This window comes from Stegodyphus dumicola, chromosome 10 (assembly GCF_044657685.1).
Source record: "Stegodyphus dumicola isolate Sdum_Otavi_A_Nest chromosome 10, ASM4465768v1".
NCBI classification, from domain to species: domain Eukaryota; kingdom Metazoa; phylum Arthropoda; class Arachnida; order Araneae; family Eresidae; genus Stegodyphus; species Stegodyphus dumicola.
Genome location: NC_140777.1, coordinates 42,985,059 through 42,991,990, shown reverse-complemented (window position 1 = coordinate 42,991,990; position 6,932 = coordinate 42,985,059).

The following is a 6,932-nucleotide window of genomic DNA, read 5'->3' as shown; positions in this document are numbered from 1 at the left end:
TTGTGATTCGTCTGTGGTTTCATTGCCGATGATCACAGTATGGCAAAGCAGTAGTCTAATCTTTCTAGACACAGAGAGAATAATATTTTTAACTACCGGAATTTCTGTTTGTCCGATTTATAATTATAGTGAAACTAAAAGCAGAAAATAGTATGAAACCTCTTGACATAAAGTACAATCTCTAAAGTTGATCTGCTGTACAATCTCTAAAGTTCGTTTTCCAGCAGTATACTTGTCTGTCATCATATAAGCCCCAAAACCATAGCCTCTTCTTTTGTCCGTTTTAAAGTCATCTGTAAAAAGATTTGATAGAGTGCACATTAGAGGAACGCAGTTTAAAGTAAAGTTAATAACGAAGACCCCAGAGTTACATGGAGGCTTGGTGCCATGACGTTCGTTGCTATATAACTTTGTGTTGCCACATATTAGTAGTAGTATGTTAAAGTCCACTTATACGTACAATAGCTGCCTCGATTTGCACGATTACGTCTATGATGGTAGGCCTGCTAATACTTGTAAAGCACTCGTAGACGCTATCCTGTAGGGACGGCAAATTCTCAGTGAGAAGAATCTCTGACATGTTACAGATGATTTGTTAATTTTCACTGTCTGGTTGATTCTTCATATGGTTACACCATGCAAATATTACCAGATTTTCTACATCCTCATTGACACACCCAATGTATGTCGCATATTTCGTTGACACGAATTAGAAAGCTTTATTAGTTTATCAGTTACGTATTTGACCTGGAGAAGGCTTCGAGAAAATGTCAGTCATACGATTTCGAAAATATATTTTATGAACCTTCCAGAAAGTGCCAATATGGCGAGAGATAGCCCAACGTCACCTATTTGGCAACATAAATCATCTTTAAGCAGCCCATAAGCAGCGTATTTGGACATACCTTTCGTTCTATTTTCGTTCTAGTTTGTACAATCTAAAAGTTGTGAAACTCAGAGGTGAAAGCACTACAATACAACATAACAAATAAAAGTTTAAATACAAAACATAGACCTTAAATTCGCTGTCACACAAAATAAGTCCTAAAACTCTCACCCCCAAAAGCAGCAAATAAATAAGTAAAATAATACATTGTACTACGACAATAAAAAAAAGCAATAATCTAATCAAAAAGACATTAAATACTGGTAGACAATTGTAACAATATTATGCAAATACATCAAAATTACGTACTTCTAGAATACATTAACTCTAAAACATCTTACATTTTAGAGTTAATTTATTTGTCTTTAAATCGCTAGAGAACACAAATTGTAATTTAAAGAGCAGAAGCGCTTATAATTATCATCTATATATTTTACTTACTTTGCCGAAAGAATGTAGTTTGAAACATTTTTAAGTAAAATGATTAAAAAGACATATTTGAAGTACTTAAACTTCCCCAATGCATTTAAATAAATAATTTCTTACTAGCAAAAGGAAAGCAAAGATTTTACTCGAAAAACATTATACAATAGAAACAGCGATAATATTTTCTTAAATATGATATATTTTTGCAGTTTCACTTCTGACGGTCACGTCAGAATTCTATCCCATTAATGTCGTTTCATTTCATCACATAGTTTGTTTGTTTGTTCGTTTATTTTCAAATTCCTAAATCAAAAAATGAATTGCGTTTTGTGGAAAACCTATTTGGAAATGAAATAGTTCACTCTAAGAACAGACCAAACTTAACCTGATATCCTTATGTTTTCTTCTTCCGAATTTTTTTAACCTCTCTTTCAAATATTGTTTTCTTCAAACAAAACAAAAAAAAATCAAATTTATTTTTCAAATTGCTTTTTCGTAGCTTGTTTCTCTACTCTCATTTTCCGTGATCAGTTGAGTTTCATATAATAAAATAGAAAGATTTCTACCTTGTTTTTTTAAAAAGAAAACCTTCAACATTTTAGATTATAAAGCGAATGAAAGTTAAAGAAAGGAAGGAAAAAAATAGTTGTAAGAGGGGAGTTATATTCTGAAAGTATGAAAGGGTAAGAAAAAATGAAGAACCAGGGATGTATGGTTTTTGATGTTGCAAAAGAAAGGGGTGGGTGGAAAGAAAATTAACTTTTTAAGTCACGTTCTTCAATGATGACACGTCTCCAATTCACCGAATCCGCAAAAAAATGAAGAGGAAAAATATTCTCTATTATGATTGATGAACTACGGTTTGTGATTCCAGCAGGATTTTGCTTCTCTAACGAGAGATAAAGCTGCTGAAAAGCGTGAATGATTTTCGCATTTGAATAGTTTATATACTTGGTGATGAAACGTTGCGTAAAATATTGTTCTGAAACATTCAGGAAAAAATCAGCTTCAAGAAAATAAGAAATATTTCAGGAGATTGTGGCCCGTGCATTCTCAGCCCATTGATGTGTAAAGTTATATTAAGCTGGATTTGAGACATTTTTTCCTCTTTTGAAGAAATAAACCGAGTCTGCAAAGGTATAATTTTTTAAAGCATATTTTTCAAATACTTATGAAAAGAATTTTTAACTTCATTGCTAAAGTTCTTCGCGATTTTCTGCTGTTATGCACCTGAGATTCAGAAATTAAAATAACTTTTTTAAATATAAAATAAGCTGCTTATTATTATTAACCAAAATATTAACCGTAGCCTAGTATGGAGCCGTACTTGGGACATTGGACTAACCGGTTCAGTGTATGTATCTTTATGAATGTTTGTGGCATAAAGCGCTGACCATATTAACTACAGCATACATGTAAGAATTAATTGTAATTTCTTAAATTTCTGTAATCTGAAGGCTAAGAGAGAAAGACCAGGAGCTCTCTAGACGGCCGTGACTATTTTTTTATGGTGCAAGGAACAAGAATATTCACATCTATCCTTTCCGAAATTCGAACCATGGATCTTTCACTGCTATCGCTTCTCGTCCTTTTCTCTAATATCAAAGTGTAGTATCTGCATATGCTAATTGCTAATACCTCAAAAGCATGTATACGGGAATGCATTAATTCCTTATATTATCGTCCACTTAATGGGTGACTAGGAACAGGCACGAGATCTATTCGACGAAATTAATGTGGTGGCGAATTACTGTCGAACACATTTTTGTTCAGAACCACCATAAACACTGAAGCAACAAAATTAAAACATCATCTGTTCCTTCATCGGCAGTCAAACCAGACATCTTCCAGCTGCTAGTTGGACATGCTAACCACTTACATTAGAGAGAAAGGGAAGATTACAGTGAGATAATGCGATTCTTCCTTACATTCTTCCTCATTTAAGAGGCGACAAAAAGAGATACGAGAATCAGTCTACCAAATTTAAGTGAATCCATGCTATTACCTAATTTGGGGACCTTTGAAAAATTTGTTGGGCATTTCGGAGTGAGGAAAGTAAACTAACAACTATTTTGTCCTCATTGACATTTAAATCTGGGATCTTCTAATTTCCAGTTAGGTATATTGAAAGTTTACACCACAACAGCACAAACAAGGGGTGCAATAATTCCTTGTGATTTACCTGACAACTGAAATATAAGAAACATTTCTAAAATATTATATACACTGCGTTAATATTTGAGGATGTAAGCTTAAAAGGCTGAGAAATTATAAAAGTTAATAGGTGCTGTAAGCAATCCGCATGTTTTCATTAGACTCCATAAAGAACGCTCTCGACTAGAGATGCCCTGTTTTGCCTGTGTTTGTGGAATTTGAGGCTGCTTTTGATGAAGTTTGGCGAATCAAATGTATCAAGAAATGACAAAAACCTGTTTGTGTGCAGTAATATGCTTTCTTGGGTTAGGAGTTTTCTTTCACAACGTTTCTGCGCCACTCGTTTTGGTGATTCTGTGTCCAACCTCAGAAAAAGTGAAACTGGTTTACCATAGGGCACGGTGATCAGCCCTATTTTATTTAATATCTTTATTGATGAGCTATCGAGTATCTTGACTTCTGATGGATTGACTAACGCTGTCCGTTTTTGCGAACGATCTTGCTATTTAGTGCTATACAACTAAAGGTGATCAATTCAAGCTAAATACGGTCCTCAACAAATCTCTCGAGAACCTGGAGTTTGGATAATAATATGACTATGAATTTGGAGAAGACTACTAATCAGTATTTTGCATTAAATAAACAGCCTTTGATTTCTGATCTTGTTTATAGAGGGTCTGCCTTGCAGCATTACGATGTTTCAATTTATCTGGGTTGCATCTTTGATAACAAATTGAAATGGACTAATCATGTCGAATACATATCTCAAAAGCCAGGAAGAGACTCCCCTCTTTTTTAAGAGACTAGCTAGTGCTAAATGTGGATTTGGCAGAGCTAACCTTATCACTACTTATAAGACTTATGTCCAGCCGGTTTTAAATTATTGCAATGAAGTGCTGGTCTCTGCCTCGGATAGAGCCTTGGGTATGTATGCCTGATATTTTCCAAAACCCAGGCTTTACGCATGATCACTGGAGATGTTAAACTACTCCCGTACTTGCAATGCATTTTTTTTTCGACCTACAGCCACTGACTAACCTGGTTCGGAAGAATGCAGCTATCATTTATAATAGACTTACTAAACTTCCAAATATTTCTTTTTAGCGTGATTACGATTGTAACAGAGTACGTAATCTAAATACTCAGAAGAGCTTCATTCAATTCGTCCAGGAGAACGCTCAATGTAACACCATTAATGACAAGGCCTATGAACTGTTAACTCATATAAATTCACTGGAGTTTATGCTTCTCGATGTCAGTTTGGACTTGACTTTGAAAGTGAAGAAAAACGACCAATGTGCAACTGCTCTTCGTGCCATCGCTTTGGAAACCATTAATACGTGCTCCCTCCTGGTGAGTGGCTTCATATTTACACTGATGGTTCACTTTTGGATTTCACCGGGGGCGCTGCTTCTCGCAGCTTCTGTGATCTGTTTTCCTTTTTTCTACATGTTGGTTCTCATTACATTTTGACGGTGAAGTCGAGGTCATTCATTTAGCCCTTTGACAGCTTTCTGCCCGTCTCTTTCCTCTTAATAGGACTGTAATTTAATCGGACTCAGGTTCTGCTCTTCAGACCTTAGCAAATAACCTAGAAGAACAAAGTGCTCGTGTCCGTCCAGAGCTGCAGGGAGCTGTTGAGCAGAATTCAGACAAAGGTTGCTTTCCAGTGGGTACCATTACATTGTTCCTATAGGGAAATGAGATGGCGAACCTTTTGGCAAAATAAGGTATGGATATTCTCCAAAGGCCTTCCAGAGATCTGTCTTTTCACTCTGCCAAACATGAAATTAATAAAATTTATAAAAATTCCTTTCGTAATGCTGCTGTTAGTGCTAATGAAAAAAGTCGTAGAGGGCGCTGTAAAAAGCCGACTTTTGTTGTGTCTCGAACTCTCCTCGTGCTACTGCTGTGGCTGAGTTTAGACTATTGACTGGACTTGACTGCCTTGGTGCTCATTTGTTTCGTTTTAATCTGACTGCCTCGCCTTTATGTGCTTTGTGTGGTTCTGGGCAAGTCATGGACGCTGCTCATTTGGACGTGTGCTCTGCACTTAAAGAGTACGGACAGTATTGTAAACAAGTATTAGAAACGTCGGTACCTAATGACCTGGTGGTCAAGGACCAGGCATTTGATAAAATATAAAATAATAATAATGATTTTATTAAATGCGGTTTAAAAATGATGAACATAAAAGATACATCAACGTTCATTGAAATTTTTGAGTAACAGGTGCAGATTTTAAATTCAGGAGGAAGATGAAAATTAAGCAAAATTAATTCCCAGTTTCTTGAAAATGAAGTTAATTAAATACTTATTGTACTTTTAGGAAAAGCATAAGCACTTCAAGACTTTAGATCGAATTCCCCATCCTTCAAAATGCACTTTCAACAACTGCTCTAGTATCTTGCCTTAAGAAGATGAAATAGAAGGCATATTCAATTGTCAATAAAACTTATTTTCACTAACGACATATTCAGGCATATTAATTAAACATATTAATAAAGAACAATTCTTTCAGTTATTTTTCAATAAATGTTTCGTAAAGAGAAAGCAGCTTAGAATTCAATTCGTTCTTCACAACGGAAGTCAGCTTCAGTGACGATTAGTCAGAATATTTGGATTATATCTTGTTTCATACATTTTCTTAAACAGCCAATATTAAAAGGTTAATATAAACTGAAACGTGAAGCATATGTAAAATGTGCATATGTGAAACGTAACACTTAAATTTATTTTATTATTTTTAACTTTTAACATTTAAAAATTAAAATGAAGTACGCTGCAACACATTTCGAGACAAGTTAGGTAACTTTAAATCAACTCCAGATTTAGTTTCAAATAAAATAATTAAGTCTGTATTACATTAACATCCGCTATTTATCAAACAGCTATGCTTATTGACCTGAGTCTTGAAAGTCTTGGCAATTGGTCTAAATTTATTCTTTCCGTACATATTTGCCCATACGTATTTATCGAATACTTGCTAACGCATTAATGACCGATCTAAATCAAATCTAATCTCTGTTTGTCAAATAAATTATTTACCAATTAAGGGAAGCAGACTCAGTCTTAATTTATTTAGTGAAATATTTATCAATTTCACATATCTATTTACTAGATCATTATGCTTCTGTGATCCGGGAGTTTGCTAATGGCAGCAAAAACATTTCACTAATTTACTTACCATAATTAAAGCAAATTCTTAATTAATAATAAACACAGAAAGTCTAATTATATTCTTGAAAGCATGGGTAAAAATTACAATAACTAATTTTTTATAATCTGGTTTAAGGATTACTATATGACAAATAAAGCTATTAAAATAACTATCTCTTGAAATATTTTCTTACTAGTGAATCGCATATGTTGAAGTTTCGTACCTTTTACAAAAACTGGGTTTTCTGCATAAACCGAACACAACAATAATGATTATACCTACACTTTATTTTTTTGCTTATTTGTT